Genomic DNA, 18,103 nt, shown 5'->3' on the forward strand with positions numbered 1-18,103 from the left:
ACATAGGTATTTCGCTTATAATTTTTGAGTAAAAGTAGAGCCACTGATGAAGGCTTGGAGATCGAGCCGAAAGCTCTGGAGAAAGTTGATGTGTTTCCCTGAATGATTGTTAGTTTCCCGATGACTTCCGGAACCTCCTACTGTTGATGAAGTAGGTAATCATTAGTACCGTAGATGTGAGTGACATTGCCTTTTGCGGTGTTCATAAGCATCTCTACTAGCACTTAAGGATTCGATTTAGTATGTCCAATCACTAAAAGCCATCCATATATGCTATAATTAGAGAACAACTTACGAATACAAGGAGGACAAGGTTATCCCCATCTCTAGTAGTTTCGTTTTTGCTAAATTCTTAATCATTATGGTACTTTAGAAAATCGGGAATACGGGAATACATAGTAGTATTCCAAGACTTCTGATGATACTACTCTTCTTGCGATGGGTTGAGCCGTTTGCAAACGAATTAAAAAAAAATCTTCAAATAATTTTTTTTATACCATTAATCGTTATCAGGATCTCTTAAACGATTTTATGAGATACAGTAAGAAAAGTAAAAATAACGAAACATGTTGAGCCCTATTATTTTGCAAGAAGAAGCTTTTATACAAATGAAAAAAAAAGAAGATTTTTCCATCAACGTGATATAACAGAAGACAACCTGTGAAAATTTTCTTGAAACCTTTCATGAAAGTTCCTAGGATTAACAATACATTCGAGGGCCATTTTGAGCACTTTCTGTGGTAAGAAATATCATCATGAGACACTAATAAAGCTTTCCCACCTTCTTGGTCTCATATTTTGGCTCTCAGCCCGCAACATCCTAAGCATTTCACCCCTAAAGGAGCACCTCAAGTGAGGAAAATTGCTGGTGAAGTGCAAAATCTTGTAAGTGAGCCACAGTCACACATCGAAAGACGACTAAGGGCAACATCTTGAGGGATTATATTTATAGGTTATGTTAATTTTAACGAGTTTCCACCCCCCCTTGGAAAAAGGCATGAGGGATGGAGAAGTGAATCCAAAGAGATTTGGTAGTAGAAGAGATGACTGATGGAAATGATTTCTGCGACTGCAGAGATTTCTCTCTCCCAAAGAATGGTCACAATTTTCTTTAATGACCTCTTCTTCCAGTTGAGAGAAGTTTTTGGGAAAGTCTGGTGTGTGGCCTCAATGGGTTAATTAAGACATGGGGGATGTTAAGAGGAAAAGTTCCAAAGATGCGAGTGAGTCAATTAAATTCCACAAGGGAGACATTTCTGTGATTTTTACTGCACATTTTCCAGAAAGATACTCCTCATTTCATTCCATTTGGAATGATGGTACATTAAGGGGGTTGGGGGAATGGTAGAGTGATGGAATCAATAAGAAAATGTCATTTTGCTTTTTTTCCACCTCGATATTCATTTATTAACATTCTCACACTGCTCTCAGGGATGTTTCTGACATCATTTGGAAATGGTGTGTAGATGGAAGAATCTCAGATATCTTCAAGAGACATTCTACAAAAACCAACTCGCACCATTCAATCTTAGAGCTAGCAGCCCAAGAGGCATCCCCATAAGAGCAAAAGACTCTTCTCCTTATTATTCCAAAAGTACAAAATTGAATACGTGACGTTCACATTCAACCCACACACCCAGTTCTTCCTCAAAAGAGTCCTTTCCTGGATGGAGGTTAAAGCTCCGCAGGAGAGGATGAGAATGGAATAGGTTTCCAATCCAATCGGATAATTCGGATGCAATGCTCGTGGCTGACATTTGATTTTCCGGATATGGGATGATCACAAGAATCCCGCAGAGTGTGAGAATCTCGCCAAATTCTCGTGATATTTAACCGGGGGTTGTGCATATTAAAGAGATGCTGTGAAATGGAAAATGAGAGGGATCCATAGGGGTGGGAGTGTGTGATCTTATTTGTCATATCATTTATCAGAAATTGGCATCACATTGGAAACACAGCGCACTTCAATACCCAAAGACTCATTGTCTCCGACAGTGATTTTCTAATGCATAAATTTGCAATCAAATCTCTCGCCTCATCCACAATCTTATAACTTTGAGTATATTCAGTCGCACAAAATTGGCACTTCCAGCCCTCAAAAATTCTTCACAAGAGGGAAGGATATTTCTCTTCAATTTCTAAATCTGCATATGCAAAGAAATTTTTCAGGAGCTCTTTCTTGCTTCAATTTTTTTCTCACTGTCGGCAAGGAATTAAAAGGAAAATCCAAGGTGGTTTGAGGTGGCAAAAAAATCCAATTACAGACTCAAAGTCTTGGGGAAAGCATGAGGATGGTGCTGGAAAGGGAGAAATCGCGTGAGGGTTGCTCATTCTATTGCCACATTGTAATTTATAGCAATTAAAATTACACCAATTAAGTGAGTTTCATCTCAAGATATTAGAGTTGAAGAGTAAAGGACAGGCCAAACTCCTAGATTAAAGATAAAGATACACAAATACCTTGGAATTTTTCAAAATATGAATTTGTAATATACAATCCTTCAATTTCGCGATGTTTGGTTTATATTCATTGTTGATGTATCTTAATTTTAAATAATTCTTCCAGAAAATGATTTAGGATTCTTCTTCAGATTTTTTTTCGGAGTGATTTTGTGAATCATTTAAAGATATCTGAATTTAAAGAAAAAAAAAATAGATTTTCATAATCAAAATGCTGATATGTAGGGCGATAGATTTTGACGATGATTCAACATCAAATTTTTAAGGTCAGAAAAGTATGGTAGTTGGTCTAACCTTTCGTCTGAGATGAGTCTATGTTTATTTTGTATATATTGATAGATGATTTAATAATTACTGAGATCCAAGCCAAGGACTGTCAGTCCTTGGCAAATCACCAGTGTCGTTCTGAAGATTTTCAAGTTTGACATTTTATTTATCGAAAATGGCTTAACCGAATTTAATGCAATTCGGCTCAAAGGTGACGTTTGACTTAGGCTTTTAAATGTATATTTAGATTTTCCCTCCAACTGGTACCTCTCAAATTAACTAATCGTTTTTTTTTCAGGACGTCGATAAATAGAGTACAATAAAATAAAAACTTTTTATATAATAGGAAACCATCAATATTTTTGAAGTTCTCAGTGTTTTTGGAACATATCTCTCGAAGAAAATTGTAGTCCATTACGTTAAGTTTCCGAGATATCTTAAGCTACGATATGTTAAGAAAAAGTTTATTATTTTATGAAACTTGCTTGTTTTTCTCAAAAAACGGTTCACATCGAAAGTTATTGGTGCCAAAGAATGATGTCTTGAGCAGAACTCAAGGAACGTTTTCTAAATGAAAGCATATCTATATATCTCCATTTCCCTTATAATTTTCCAAATTTACCTTATATATTCTAAAATATCGTGTAATTCCACGAAAAACATTACGTGTGCCAACTTCTTTCCTTACAAAAATATTATCCTCCAAAAAGAGAAAGAACTATGGTTGGAGAAAGCCATGGGGTGGGGAAACGTAAGATTATCAAGAAATTTTTAAGAAAATAGTTCAGAAGTGGAATGGTTCTATAAGAATATTTTTACTCTAATTCCTTTTTTTAATTTTTGGGATAAACAGTATCTTTTAAGACCTTCTATCTTCAGATATCTAAACTATTTTTCCGAGAATATTATTTTCTACATAGGAAAAGCATTCTTTTATGCAATCTTTTTCATGAATTTGCAGAACATTTTAGGATGTATAAAGAAAATCCGGAAAATTACAGGAAAATGAAGAGGTAGGGGGATGGTTTGTTTTGGTAAAATCTTCCTTAAGTCCTCTTTTAGAAATTATTGAAAACCCGAAACCCTAAAACCAATCGTTTTTGTAAAAATGAGGTTTTTTCTTTATATAATTGAATTTGATTTTAATTTTGGACACCTTGCTTGTAATTTTGGACAGCCAATCCGCCTCAATAGGATGCTCATTATTCTCCATTTCAAGAACCTATCTTACGAAATCTTCTTCCTGTTTATGGGAAGGAATCGTAGAATGTCACAAGGAGCTTTGAAACTTTCCATACCATGCATTAAAATGTGTTCACTTTGGTACTTTAAGTACGCGCGTATTCGTGCATTCACTGGCCTTTCCGAAACCCTTTTAAGGATTTTCTCACTACATTTCGTTCATAGATTTGATGCTCTTTGATTTGTCTGGGTATTTATACAACATAATCATAACAAAAGTTTAAAATTTACAGCATTTTGAGAACAAAACACCTGGGCAAAATAGCAGGTATTACCTCACCAGTTAATCTTCGACAAAATTGACTATTTTTCACACGAAAAATGTAAGTCAAATGTAAATCAAATGAACAAATCACTAATAACGTGAAACAACACAATATTCAATGGGTATCATTTAAAAACATAGAGAAAGAATTCTTAGTACTTCACTACAGCTAAATAAAATTTAAGTAAACACGACGTTTTGTCATTTTTCTCGTAAGCAACTGCTCACGCTGAAGTTTCAGCAAAGCAATTTTAACTCAAACTATATTCAAAATTAAACGAAGTTAGTGTTACAATCTTCCAAAAAGAACATATTTTTAAATAGAATACATTATTCATCAAAGATTGGAAGAAAATTCTATAATTTTATTCAATTTATTTTTATTGCCCAATTTTACCTTCAAAATGTCCAAAATTATGATCATTTCCCCTGAAATCGTTTAATTATATGCGTTATGTGTTATTTAACTGAAAATTCTTTTAAACTACTGAGCAATTTGTGGTTGTGTTTTACTTTGTCGTCCGTGTTAAAAAAATTAACTTTTTAATACTCAATTCCGTAAGTGAATGAAATGTAGTAACTTGATTAAAAAAAAATCTATGCTGAAGATTGGATTAGATATTAGCATTATAAGAAGTTGAAATTTTCTTTGGGATAACCAATATTTTAGTTCATGTCCCAGGTTCAGTAAACTTTACTACCATAATTCCAGAAGGTATGATATTATAGGCTTGAAAGGGTTTGGTTCGTCTTCAAAGAAATATAAGTTTAATCATTATTATCTTAAATCTAACGTATTCGCAACTCTGTCTTAATGAATCTCTGGAAGCCTCTCGGAAGCAAGCGAAATTTTATCAGAAGATCGCAGATGATCAGTGGGCAAAGGGAGATTCCTGAGATAGTCTCCCCCTTGCCCCATCTCCATCTTTCATCTTAGCTCAGCCTCTGGCCATCCAAGAGCACGGAAGAGCCGTGGATGGAACACGCAAAATAAATCTAATATGTAAATGAGTTATGTTGAATTACCGCCGCCGTAGCCAAAGAGTCTCTTCTTCTTGGGCAACTGTGAAAGGAGTCCCAGAACCAAACGACGTGAGAAGGTGTGTGAACAGGGGCCTATGAGTGTTTGGTCGTTGATATAAAAAGGGAATAATTAAAAGACAAATAAATTGAACAAACATTGGTAAATTGGATTGACCTGCTTCTTCCATTTAAACTTCCATTTGGCGGTTGGCACGACAAGAAAGTCGCACTTCTTAAATTAGCCTTTATTTTGTGCACACTCTTACTCCGGTTTTAATTGCAAAACCACTGCCGAAAAGGATGACACAATGGCTAGAGGTTATTGTGTCTCTATGGATGGACTCTTGAGGGGGTGAAAAACATAAGTTTTCAATTCTCCAAGCACGCGATTAAAGAACTCCATTTCCTTTTTCTTATTCTTATGCTCGATTTTTTTTCTTGGTTTCTCTAATCTCAAGAGGGTGAACCCTCACTTGTTGCTCACTTCTGCACCTTCACCGTGGAAAAATCCCTCAGGATTAACCCCAAGGCATTATTTCAGGAGGGTTTGCTTTTTTTTAACACTCACAAGAATTTTCTCCATTAATCAGTTTCAAGTAATTTACATTTGTTCTGTCTTATGGCAAAATGCCCAATTGTCTAACACACCATTAAGTCAATTTGTTAGGGACTTTTTTATTTTCTAGTCACCGCATTTTTAGCTCACCTTCCAGTTCCAAGATCAAGTGCAAAAAAAAAAAAATTGGTATACGGAGGCTGAATTTTTTCGCCTATAAAATCCTCCAGTATAATAAAAATCAACGATTTTAATGAAAGACCAAACATCAACCCCTCGAGGAAGAGTGAGGAAATTGTAAGGAAAAAAAAAACGAGATGCTCAAAAAGCCAAGAGAGCCCCTGAAAAGCCAGAGGGGTCGATGGTAGCTGGAAAAGGGGGCATCTTGGAGAGTCTTCAAAGGAAGGAGGAAGTGAATGTCGATGGAAGACGGAAGAAGGAGGATGAGGAATGGGGAAAAAATGAGAAGGTAGCCCAGGAAACAAATGAATAGACACGATCCGATCGGAATGCCAATGAGCTTTTGTCGCTTTTCTTCTCCCTGTACACTTTCTTTCCATGGATCCAGAAGAGAGTCTGCTTTATTCTTTTCTTTTTTTTTTGCAAAGGAAGCACACGAAAAAAGGTGAAGAATCGACACAGAGAGACTTTCTAGAATGAAATTTTCGATTTCATTCCAAATACATCAATTTTGCATCCAGTGACTCTCGTGCTCTTTTGGCAGAAACATAAATAAACGTGAATTTCTCATTTGTCTTATTTTGGAAATGATTTCACGCTTATGAGACAGTTGAAAACAAAATGAAAAGCTACACGGCATGAGAATTTCAATTTACTGTAATTTTTTTATTTTAATTTCAAATGCGTAACGGTCATTAACAGAAGTTTTATGGTAATGATTCAGAGGATTAAGGATTTACAACATTTCTAATAGTTTTTGAATATTTTACCAAATATTTGTGAAAAAGGGATTTGGTGGTGTAGTTGGTAAGAGTATCTACTCTTATGTGAATGTGTGATCGAGTCCTGATCGGTACAAAAAGGTTAAACGTCCTGAAGAGGTAACTTTCATATCGTGAATGTGGGTGACCTTTGTCCCCAACTGTTCGTAAGCTTTTCTTCATTTCTAACGCTTGAGAATAGTGTTTACCATTCGAACATAGTAGATCGGATCGGTGAAGATCCGATTTTGAGTATAATTTGAATTAGAATTGTCTTACAGAAACTTCATCATGGAAAGAGTTTTAGGAAAATTGTGACAGGTGATGTGAAATGGGTCTTGGAAAGGTTCAGGAAGGGCAAGTCGCTACGGGAATCCGTGCGTAAATTTGGGTTACCAACGTCAACTCTTCTGGTCTTCAGGGTAAATTACAAGGAAGACCTCAGGGTTATGGTTCATATAAATGTATTAAACTAAATAATTAACCTTACAACATTAAAAAAATTTCTACCTGTTATTTTACACTAGATGGTCACAAATAAGGTGGCCGAAATTACGCACAAAGTGGCCGGAATATTACCCAAAGCAACGTAAACGTCTATATTTTTATTATTTTTCAATATTTTATGAATTGATTTAGAGAAAGCAAAGATAGTAAACTGTTCTTCAAGGTTCCAAACCACAACTATGTCGCAATTATGCCGAAATTTCCAGCACATATATTCCAATACCGTGACTTTATATCACTAGATTCCATAATCAGATTTTATTTTACAGTGCTGTCTCGCTATATGCACAGTTTGGGTACTTTTTTTGACAGTTCTCTCTCTGAATATGCACAACTTTTTTTGAAATTCCCAACGGTTTTTTTCTTTCTTTTAATAAATTATAATTTTTTTATTGTTCTAGAATTTCCCGTGTTATTTTAAATATAATATGAGACAGAAAAAATAAAATTAAGAAAATTAAAAACAAGAAAAATTAGTTACAAAGAAAATAATTTTCTTTATTACTTTTCCAAAATGTAAACAAATTGATTTTGAATGCAACCGACACAAAAGCTGTGCATATAGAGAGTGTGCTGTGCATAGAGAGAGACAGCACTGTAGTTATCTTTTTTTTGTGACGAACATTTCATGATTTTAATATAATAAAATGACCTTGAAACATTCCTTCTAATTCATTTTTAAAGGAGAAAGATTAAAAACACTCTGGAGAGTGTAGTTTTTGAACGATTTTGACAAATAAAGATTCTCTTTAAAGGTTTTGGTATCACCTATGAGTCTGCAACTGTTTCAATCGATTATGGATCTGATAATGAGTCTTTATGAACCGCAAATTGGATTTTTCCGAAATATATTTTTATTAATTTTGAAAAATAGAAGTATTAGTTTGTGCTAACGTTGCAATGCACTGGTTCAAATAAAAAATTACGAAATTGGAAAGAACTTAGCGGAAAGACCTAGTTCCTAAGCCTATTATTTTTTCGCATTACTTACAGTAGACTTTAGCGTATCCATTGGACAATTGGACAATTGAATTTTAAACATTTTGTTGACAAATTGTTCATGCTTTGGAGGATTTGTTAAAGCAACTGTACACTACTCTAGAGTAAGTGTGCCAAATTCCGGCCAGCTTGCAGTTCCGGTCACCTTTTTTGTTCCTCGAATTTCCATGAATTTTTAGTTTTTACATACTATAGAGATTATACAATGCAAAAGAATAACAAAACATGTAGCTTCGACAAACCAGATGACGTGAAAAAGTCATTGAAAGAATTCCTGAAGGGCAAGGAACTATGAGAATGAAGGTGGCCGAAATAGGGCACCAAAGCTACGTTTACATTTTTATTATTTTTAAAATGTATTAAGAATGATTTTAAAGTAAATAAAGACGATAAACTGTCTACGAGGTTCTAAGGAACACTCCTTAAGTAGAAGGAATGAAAAAAATCTATTTCTATTAAAGATATATCATTTCAAACTTGAGACTTTGGCGCTTGCATGCAACTATGCCGAAATTTGGCACACTTACCCTACTGTGATTCTTTCTCACTGTAACTTTTTTGGAGAGTATGCATATTCCGGAAGAATGTCGAGTCGATCAGGTCAGGATTCACTCCCCAAACTTCCTACGTAAACGTTCAATTTTTTGGTTTTCAAATGATTTGATGTGTATCAATCTCTTAATCCGTGTCACATTTCGGTTCCAATTTCCCCGATATGCGAGGGTCTACTGTAACTAACTTCTACATCATAATGCTGTACCATTTGAAACTTCTCTTCACTAAAATTTCAGGGAAACTTTAAGTTGATTCGAAATTTAAATATTCCTCTTAATGTTGCAGTATCAGGATTTTTATAATATCACTATTACCGGGTATTTTAGGCGTTCTATTTATTTTTTTTTAAACTTTGTAATATTAGTTGTTCAAACTTAAATTACATATTCAATTTTTTTTTGTAAAGTAAGCGTTTTTGGTCCTAGAAGTTTCAGAAAATTCGCAGATTTATTCCTAATATTAAATTCAGATATTCCAATAAGACGTAGGGGAAAGTGCCCATGCTTGATATCATTGGAAGCTTCGTAATGACTAAATTTTCTATGTTTCACAATATATATGTGATTCATCGCAACCATATTTTAAAAACTATGAGAAAGTGACCAGTTTTTAAGATATATTGGGGAGTCATGTTTATTGAGAAACATAGGAAAAATTTAGCCATTACGAAGCTTCCAATGGTATCAAGCATAGGCACTTTCCCCTACAGATTTTTGTTTCAAATTTTAATTTTTATTTCATTTGAATTTCAAATTACCAACAGCCATTAACAGAATCTTTAAAAAAAGAAATAATGAGAAAATCGAAAATAACTTCCCACTCTGAACTTTCTCAAGCAAGTTTTCTGCATCCAAAAATTAATTAACCCGTCTTAGCAAATTAAGCAATATGATTTCTTACACGAAATGGTTTGACGTGAAAAATTCCTCCCAGGACTGGTGGAACAGGATGCTTTCAGCCTGAGAAGAGATGGAGCAAGATGAGCAAGACAGTCAGAAAGTGTCACTATGGATGGGTAAACAGTGCAAGAGAATGCCCTGGCAATTAGTACGATGTCTTAAATGCATTTTTAAGCAAATTTCAACGCTGTATTTGAGTTTGTGGTCGGGAGTGGAGGATGAGGGCAAAAAATCCCATCCCAACTGCCACAAGACTCCACAAGAAGCCACCTTCTCTTTGAGCCACACGAAGAGAGTCTCCAGTGGCGACAAAAAGCAATCCCTTTGGCCGTATAGAATTTCCAGTTTCAAATGATAAATTATTGCCGCGTAGTGAACTAATTAGGTTTAATTAAATGGGGAAGAGATTTTAACGTTTTATTGCACACATTGAGCATCGATGGATGGACTTTTGCGAGCTCCGTTGATATTTTATTCAATCGCCTGGTGATAAAAACTCGTTAGAGGTTGGCTCGGGAGAGAGGGAATTTCATTAAAAATTGATGAAATGATTAAATAATTTGCTCAAGTCACAAGAACCTCCTTTTACACGATCAACAATTTTCCGGGAGTTTCTTCACATCCATTTTGCTTCTGCCGATGACTCTTTATTTCCTACCACTACCTCCAGAGATACCACACTTTTATGTTAATTTACCAATGGGAATTAAATGCACCACGAGAGGCTTTTTTTCTTCAATTAGAGAGAAAATTATGAAAATTAGCTTTTTTCCACAGATTGACTGCGAAGCACTTTTAGTTAGCAGTATTTCTTGTGACAGCATCACATTGAATTTAATTAATCTTTGTTAAATTTATTGAAACATTCACATTCTGCATTGCTGTGTCGCCTTGCCATTAAATATATTGGTCGATAAAAGATTTAAGAGAGGTAGTTATGACTAAATTGTAATTTTATACTGATAAAATGGGGAAGAGATTGATAAAATACCTATTTTCAAGATTTATATAAACGAAAATGGTAAAATTCTTAAATTATTTTTAAAAAACTTTGGGATGTTACGATTTCGGTAGGATTTGTTACATTACAATGATAGAGAAGACTGAGGCAGTGGTGGACGGGTTAAGAGGTTAAAGCTGAGTTGTGGACTTATCCTAACTCTCAACCATTTTTCAGTCGACAAGGATCCTTATAGTGTCAATGAATTCATAATGGTCTCGTCCTCTGAAGTCTAATATCCAAGAAGTTTGTGCAGCTTCGTACGGAAAATGATGTCCAAGTTTCAAGTTCTTTTACTGAATGCCACACATGACGATTCAATTATACCACTATGCCAAAAAATTTCTCACGTATTAGATTCGTAATACTATCTTAAAAAATCCCTGGAAATCCTTAGACTTTCCTTTAAAGTAAAAATTAAAATTTAGTTGCGATTTTTACGAAACTGCTCCGGTTTGCTCAGCTTCGTACAAAATTTTTCCACTTATGTAGCCTCATTTTCACCGGAAACATTATATCAGACACAAAAATTTGCACATTAGTGTTTAGATGGAACTTTCGTCTACTTGCTTTAACCGTTTGTAGAAGGTATTATACATTTCAAAATCACTTTTATGCTATTTTTCTAAGAGATATTTTTGCAACACTTGCATGGAAAACCATTTTCTTTATCGCATTCAGACAGTCAATCAGGTGCGATTCTCTCATAGTCACACCTATTGTAATCCTCGGATTTTCTCTAAGATGCCTCCAGTCTTTCTTACAGAACATATTTGGAACATCACTGATTCTGAAAATTACCAGGGACCAATATAAAGTGAAATATTGAGAATGGTACGGTTATTTTTAGATATATAGTCAAGTGTGCTAATCCGGGCGCTTCGCTATCTGGATCGTTTATGACTAATCCACTCAAAATAATATTTTTTTTTTATTTCCATAATACAGTCACTACAGTAACATAATATAACTATTCAAGATTGAGAAAAAGCAAATATAATATTTTTATCCATTAAATAAGTGAGTGCCCGGATTAGCACACTTGACTGTAAATGATTCATTTAAATCTTGTGCCAGCAGGGTTCTTCACTAAAAATTTTCTAGCAGTGATATTTTCGCTATTGACTGAAAAGATTTATTGTTTTTTCCTTGTGAAAAAAGTATTTTAAATTCAAAGGTTTAATTAAAAGTGAATTAGAGAAAAGGCGACACAGTTAGTGCATGCTGACTTATTTCAGTATTATCACTATTTTATAAATTTTCTTTAATATTTTTGATATTTTTTTATATTATGTTTCTGAATAAAACGGTAAATAATTCTATGGATTTAGAAAAAGTAGAAAAGAATTTCATCAGTCCAAAACCAAGCGTTTAAGTAGCACTTTTCCGGAAACGATCCAGGTACCCTCTTACTATATCGAATAGTGCATAAAATTCATTTTTTTTTATTTCCTCTTTCAACAAATTAGAGATTGGCAATAAATACTTAAACACTTTTTGCAAACGAGATCTAAAAATGTATTTTCCTTGGAATATGATTCGATCTTCGAATGACTATTCACTTGAAGAAATGCCACTTGTCAAACATGTCTAAATGTCAAATATGTCTAGATGTGTGACGAGCGTTCAATTGGAAATCAAATCATTTTCAACTCTGTTCTTTTGAATCACTTTATCAAATCATGGACTTGGGTCTGCAATTTGAACTTCTGAGTGTCATATTCTTGAGAATCTTACAATTTTTTCCAATTAAGAAAATTCTCAATATTTACTAACCAGGGAATTGAAGCAAAAAAACTTCCCTTTTATAGCCCATCATAAGAAAAAGAATCCCTTCATCAGACATTCTCGCCGTGAGACAAGGTGGAACAATAAAAGATAAATTATAATAATATGATTGGAAGTGTTTTTCCTCCCAAACTTGTGAATTTCTGTTGACACAGAAGCCCCAAGACGGAAGGGTGAAGATGGGTCAGAAAAATATGGAAGATGAAGGACAAAACAGAAGTGAAGAAAACTCAGTGAGATGACATTAAAGTGATGGGTTCTTCTCCGCGTGCGCTTTTTGTCGCAGTTTGATGCATTTTATTCGGTGCATTTCATATTATCAACATTTATTTGTGGCCAGAGAAAACATTTTTCAAGAGTGTGTCTCTCCACCATTCCCCACCCGTTTTGAGGAGTTGTGCCTCAACAAAATTTATTGTGTCGATCTGTTATAAAATTTAATTGAACACCACATTAACATTTTACAACAAATGAGGTTTGTTTTTGACGTTTTGCGTTATTGATTGACCTGTTTTCATTCGCAGTTTTTATTGCCGATCGCACCCAATGTGCCTGGGACAAGGGGGAATAGTCTGCATTGACAGCCCAGGACTGTCCATGAAGGAGAAAAGATCCACAGGGGATCATTCGATATGCTCTCGAAGAAGCATCAAGGAAGATATTGACTGCATCCGAATGCTCGAACTCTGCTGGGAGAGTAGTTGGTAAATCCTTAATTTTTCAAAATCTTGAATTTCAATCCTCGACCCTAGAAATCTAGATTTTGATACAGATTTTCGAATCTAACAATTTACGAAAAATTACTTAATTACGCTTTTGAGATAGCGATCTGCAGTCTTCGACGAACCTTTCTATATATCGCTGTATAAAGGGATAGCCGACGATGTAGAACTGAGCTAGGTTTTTTAGGACAATCTGTCCTTCCGATGAGCATCGGAATCTGTTGATCAAATCCTATGAATAAAACACAGAATTTCACCAGAGCTTTCGACACTTATCGTGTCTTCCTCTCTGGTTCTTGGTTGGTCTTTTCTTTAGGATTTTTGTCGCTAATTCCTCTACTTTCTTACGCTACATAATTCTCCCAAGAGAGCCGTTATAATTTAGAATCCTTTGAAAATGCTTCTTGTTCTTATTTCATTTTTAAATACCGTTCATATAATTTTACAGGGGAACAACCTTATTCAAAAGTTCACTTTGGTTTCAAATATATTTAAATGTGTCTCTGTATTCTTTATTGTAAAATATATAAATAAATAAATAAATAAAGAGAAGGAGAAATTAAATTGAAGGTTTAAGTTTTGCGGTACCTTCGGACAATACCGACGTAAGCTTCGGACATTTTTTTTCATATTTTCCTAAATGAATTTGACCCATGGCAATAAATATTTATTTAGTGGTTATATGCCTTTCATCTCCTGAAAAGAGCAATTGATTGGTAGAATTCATTAAATACTTAAATAGTTGTGATTTCCTACGTTTGATTCGCCCGAAGGTAACGTACTCTCCTCTTCTACCCAAAGTACACTTTTTGCTGAAGCTGTAGTGCTGTAATATTGCATATATCATAGATACGGGTGCTTGTGCTCCTCTGCTAAAATCTTTTCTTTAATTCTAACATTTAAGAATGATCTTCATCGACCGGTCATGGTAGATCGGTTCGGTGAAGGAAGACCATACTTAAGTTCTAGAATTACAAGAAAGCCTACGTACGGGTCACGGTCATAATCCCGAACGTCAAAATCCAGAACGCCAAAATCCCGAAAGCCAAAATCCCGAATTGGCCAAAATCCCGAAAGTCAAAATCCCAAATTCTTAAAAATGTCACAGCTACTCCCACGATTGTACCCGCGCTTGCTGGAGGCAAAGGGAAATGTTCTGTGTCTTGAGAAATTATTCTAAACATTTTTCTTCATATAGTTTCATCTCTTTCAGGATTTTGAAAATTCGGGATTTTGGCTTTCGGGATTTTGACCTTTTTGGGATTTGGCGTTCGGAATTTTGGCTTTCGGGATTTTGGCTGCCACCGCTACGAAGAGGACAAAATCACTCGCATCTACGATACGATTCCCTAGTTGCATGTTTTTTTTCACGAAATTTATTTTACATCATCCTTTTAACATTTTTTCAAAGTTTAAGGTTAAATAGTTCTAAAACACCTACTTCTTGTCTCGATTTGAATGACTTAAGATTTATTTGAAAGGTCTTCGTTCAAAGATAATTTGGATCCGATTTATATCAATTTTCTGATTAAGTACAATTACGTAACCGTAAATAATCATTTTATCATAAGTCTGAATACGTCATTGGTACACTAAATTGTTAACAGATTTTACGATAATTCATAATTATAACCCATTCATTAAGAAACATAACTTCATTCATTGCAGAATCAGTGTTCAAGACATAGTATCAATTCCACAAGTTCGAGCACTTAGCAAAGTTTAGGTCCCATTTTCCATCCCATTTTTTGAAACAATAAATACACACCTGCAGGACAGTCTTTCCTACCATCCCTGGTCTTATTGATCGCGATCGATTGATCTCCAATGGAATTTCAACACGGGAAAACAGAAGCCCCGCAAGAATCGCACAATGTCCATGTTGTATAACAATATATAAAAATTTAATAATATTAATTGTCGCATTTAAAACGACCAAACAAAATAATCGAAATTCCACAAGTCTTACATTTAATGGGAATTGCAACAGCGACTCTCAAGACAGTATTTATTTCTTCATGCTCACACCGATGACAATTGAAGACACTTCTCGGGCTTCTGGGCTGTTTGAGCGATGGCCAGAAGGATTATAAAATATAACTTCTTCTGGTCACCAAGAACAATTCAAAAACATCTCTTTGCACCGGCGTCGATGATGCCCTTATCGACGGCATTTCGCAAACGTGTTCTCCACATCTACACCACATAAAAGGAATATATCGATGATTTTTATATCGAAATCTCTTTTCCAACCGCGAGACTCTCTTAATAACGCGCGACGGTGGAAATCGCACTCTTTAAATGTATCGAAGAATGTTGTTCTTGATTCGAAATGAAGAAATATCATTTTTTTTGCCATACTTCCATGTCCTCCACCTCCTGCACCAGACACACATTCTCCTCCCATGACAATTCCCTTCTGCACAACAAAGAAAACACTCTGGCAACATGAGATTACCATTTAACACTTTTCAATTCCAACAGCAGAGCGATTTATTGAAATTGCCAATTCAATGACACGTGCTTTTTTCCGCCTCGCGCCTTTCCCGGGTGCATCATTTTGGAAGCACTTTTGATAGCAAGTCAAGAACATTTTAAAGAGCACTTACTGCTTATAACAAACATGAATATCTAAAATAGCATTTGCATTGGAGAAGTGTCTTGGGATAGAAGTTTACTGTTACTGGAAAGTAACGCCAAAACGTTAGATTAAACCAAAATCCAAACCAAGTTTTGGCGTTACTTTGGGGGGAAAGTGGGGAATCTTTGAATTGGGACTCCTCTAAAACATGGCTTTTTCCTTCAATTTTTAAATGCTACTGGAAGCGGAATTACAGATTATGATAACAATCAGTTCTACTTAAAAATAAAAGTCTGACATTAAAAGTATTTTAATTTAAAGCTGCCCCACGTTCCCCTATTCTAATTTATAAAATTATTTAAAGTTTTGGAAGAGCTATTATATGAATTATGATTGAAGAAAAGGAATCTTATATATAAAGAGAAAAATATTACTCCCTCCGTCCCAAAAAAAGTCGTACGTTTGAGAAAAATTCTTGTCCCAAAAAAAGTCGTACGTTTGGAAGAATATCGCTAGGAAGAGACGGTGTAAAGTAGAAATGCTGTGTATTGGAAATATCTTATGTACATACTATCCTCCATCTTCAATGGGTAATATGGAGGTCCACCTACGATTGTAAGATAAGAAAACAATGTCTTAAAAACATCTTTCTTTAAAATATTTTTAGTAAGATTTAAGTACTAAAAGGTTGGAGACAGAAGCTTGGCACCTTCGGCGGCGCCCCCGTAAGTCGACCTTAGGATCATTACCCTACCCCTCATTTACCCTCCCCCCTCCCTTCCCTTCCAAAAACCATATTGTTTTTTTGGGATTACTCAAAAACACATAGTGCGATTTTTTTCTAAGGAAGAGGAGGGGCGGGGGGAAACTGGGGACATATTGAAAATCCAAAAGTTGACCTACGGGGGGTAGGGGTCGTCCAAAGACATCAAATCTTTATCTCCAACCATTCAGCACCCATATCACAGAACGTAGAAGAAAAGAGCAAGATTGGTTTTATTGCCCTTTTTGTGAAATTTAGACCCAGTGTTATGGCATAAAGAAAAGAACTATAAATCCCTTCTTTGGTACACTAAATTTTTAAATGAAATTTTAGTTAAAAATGTTAATTGCAGTAGAATTTTCAAAAGTCACATATCGACCGGAGCTCTTCGAAAAAAAGTGAAAAAAATAAATCTTCAAGACACCAGTTCCTTATCTTACCGTGGTAGGTGGACCTCAATATTACTACTGAAGATGGAGAATAGTTCATACTTAAGATATTTACTATTAACAAAAACATTCCGTAAAACAATTCCTTAATTCCTAATTTTTCCCCAAACGTACGACTTTTTTTGGGACAGAGGGAGTATTATTATTATTATTACTATTTATTCACAATAATAGGATCATCCCTTTTACATTTGTGAAAGACGGAAAAGCAAAAAAATAGGAAGAAAAAAAAATAATAGAGAGGAAAAAATTACAAAAACAAAGGGAATTTAAGAATTAACAGCAAAAACTTCTTATCAAAAAGAAACAGCTGTAAAAAAAATTTAAAATAACCGAAATACGCATCTAAATTTCAAAATAGGAACAATTTATTATTATTCGACGTTTCTCAAATTTGATTCGATCGCATTTTTTGAGAATGTCAGAAACATGCATAAATTTACGAAAAATCAGTTGGTTGATGATTCATCTAATTTAATTATCTTGTAGCATTAAATCAATATACGACTTTTGCCGAAAACCGTAAGCTGATATCTATTACTGATCTTCCTTCAGAAGAGTTTGCACTACGAGAAAATCTACCACCGGAAAATTTAATTGTAATCTGTAGGGGAAAGTGCTCATGCTTCATACGATCCCAAGCTTCGGAATGACTAAATTTTTTCTATGTTTTTCAATAAATGTGACTCATCACACCTATATTTTAAAAACTAGGGAAAGTGCTCAGTTTTTTTTTTTTTAATCATTATTACGTATGAAATTATATCAATACGAAGCTTGAGATCGTACGAAGCATTGACACTTTCTCCTAAATGTGGAAAGTATTTCCGATAGTTTCGAACCGACTGGATAAGCTAAGGTTCATTCTTAAACCAAAAGAGCAGACGTTAAGAGTGCCTGCTAAACAAAAAAATCTATTAACCAAGACACAAACCAAATGATTGTTAGTATAGGTTTGGTCGAAAAATTATCTTTCCCTATTGAACTATTGAACTACTTCATAACTTTTACAATTTCCACGAAATATTGTAACTTTTTAAGCAATAGGAAGGAAAATATCTGGTGAAATGCGTTTTATCAATCTTC

General features: G+C 34.6%; 2 protein-coding genes across 5 annotated transcripts in view; one reads left to right on the top strand and one right to left on the bottom strand.

The window, feature by feature from the left end:
• Nucleotides 1-13,179, top strand: part of LOC129809790 (transcription initiation factor TFIID subunit 8) — a 139,107-nt gene extending 125,928 nt beyond the window's left edge. The window contains exon 5 of the transcript XR_008752674.1: nt 13,027-13,179. The gene's annotated coding sequence lies outside the window, so the exon portion shown is untranslated. The remainder of the gene's footprint in view (nt 1-13,026) is intronic.
• Nucleotides 1-18,103, bottom strand: part of LOC129809772 (protein trachealess) — a 205,704-nt gene that overhangs the window by 110,323 nt on the left and 77,278 nt on the right. The gene's annotated exons all lie outside the window — the stretch shown is intronic.

The sequence above is a fragment of the Phlebotomus papatasi genome, chromosome 1 (genome assembly GCF_024763615.1).
Source record: "Phlebotomus papatasi isolate M1 chromosome 1, Ppap_2.1, whole genome shotgun sequence".
Classification (NCBI taxonomy): Eukaryota; Metazoa; Arthropoda; class Insecta; order Diptera; family Psychodidae; genus Phlebotomus; species Phlebotomus papatasi.